Source organism: Aplysia californica, unplaced genomic scaffold (assembly GCF_000002075.1).
Source record: "Aplysia californica isolate F4 #8 unplaced genomic scaffold, AplCal3.0 scaffold00397, whole genome shotgun sequence".
Taxonomy (NCBI): Eukaryota; Metazoa; Mollusca; class Gastropoda; order Aplysiida; family Aplysiidae; genus Aplysia; species Aplysia californica.
In genome coordinates, this window is record NW_004797667.1 from 483,123 (window position 1) to 484,627 (window position 1,505).

At 42.9% G+C, this 1,505-nt stretch overlaps 1 protein-coding gene across 2 annotated transcripts in view; it reads right to left on the bottom strand.

Annotated features, from left to right (window-relative positions):
• The window catches only part of LOC101846752, a 76,153-nt gene extending 74,954 nt beyond the window's left edge, over window positions 1-1,199 (bottom strand). Inside the window, exon 1 of one of the 2 annotated variants that reach the window (XM_013085685.2) lies at window positions 429-1,199. The gene's annotated coding sequence lies outside the window, so the exon portion shown is untranslated. Of the gene's footprint in view, window positions 1-410 lie in introns of both variants that reach the window. The other variant, XM_005103927.3, reaches the window with a different exon arrangement.
• Between the last annotated feature and the right edge of the window lie 306 nt (window positions 1,200-1,505).

Below are 1,505 nucleotides of genomic sequence, written 5' to 3' on the forward strand. Positions count from 1 at the left end.
CCGCATTAAATTAACGAGGCCTTAAATTAATACAGAAGTAAACACTGTGCGTCCACCAAAGATCAATCCAGCCAAAATATTTTTTTTTTCACCAAAAAGAGGTAGAAAAATATTACTGACTAATCTAGATTCTAGATCTAGAAATCTAGTGTATAGAATCTAGATCTAGATCTAGATCTATATCTAGATCTAAGATTAATATGGTAGGGTTCACTTAGCCTATATGGCCACTTTTGTCCTTAGCAACCACTTCTGTTCCTTATATGTCATACGTGTAAACAAACGGGAAGGCAATTTCCAACGAGCCCCCTAGTAGAGCTAGAATCTAGATCTACTTTCGATTTTGACCTTTCTGATCTGAACTTTCTCTCACTTCAACAATTAGACATCTAGAATCTAGATCTACAAACCTGTTTTTGTTTTCTTACTTTACACATGTTGCTCTCTCTCTCTCTCTCTAATGAAGAGAAACTGTGTACTAATTTCAATTGGAAGACTGTTACAACAAGCAGTCTGCGTTGAGAGCCTGGTGGCACAAGATAAGATCAGGCATGTTTCATCGCTCTTCAGAAAGTCGGTATCCTTCCAGGCAGTGGTCGCAGGCTTTTCGACTGGATCGACTAGGCCTACTTGTAAAAAAAAGTGACCAAAAGTAGGTATCATGACCCGGAAGCCTCTAAAAAATGGTCAAAAGGTCATGCTATGATTAGGCCCTTGGGCCAAGATGGGAAGACCAGCATTCAGCATGCTTTTTTCGAAGGGATCGTTTTTCGAAATCCGTTATGCACAGACTTAGCAATCATTTAAGGGCATTTTACATGACTTCGGGGGTCTTGTACGTTATTCAGGTAGTCAGATGGACTCTACTTCTGCGTTCCGGACAAATTTTTACACTTTAGAGTGTCACAACCCCTTATAAAGCATTATGTTAGTGCTGGCGTAATTTTCTTTTATCTATAAAGCTACAGAGCCAATATTTTCAAAGAGTTAACTCAGGATAGGTATTTGCAACCTGTTAGGAGGGGGCCTAGAGGGCTTTTTTAAAATATCGTTTATAACAAGCGAGATATCCCGGATTTTAACACGTGACTTGCTAAAACACGGAAAGTTTCCTTAAAATCACTCCCTTGAAGGCATATAGAACGTAGTAATATGAAAAATATTCCGTTGAAGCTACAGCGAGCATGTAGCACATCTCTGTGATTGGCTGAAATATAGAGACGTATTTCGGCCATCTATTTTTGGCGTCGCGCGGGGTTTCCCTCGCCACTTGACCAGATCTCGCCGCCGGCCGTCGAACGCACACTGGGCCTCCACGCCAGGTTGGGTATCATCGCCGACTGATTGCCGTGTGCGTGTGTGTATTCGCGCGCTTGTGCGTGTGTGTGTGCGCGCGCTTGTGCGTGTGTACGCGCGCTTGTGTGTGTGTGTGTGTGTGTGTCTCTCTCTCCCTCTCTCTCTTTCTTTCTTTCTTACTCTCCCTCTTTCTCCTTCCCCCCCCCCCC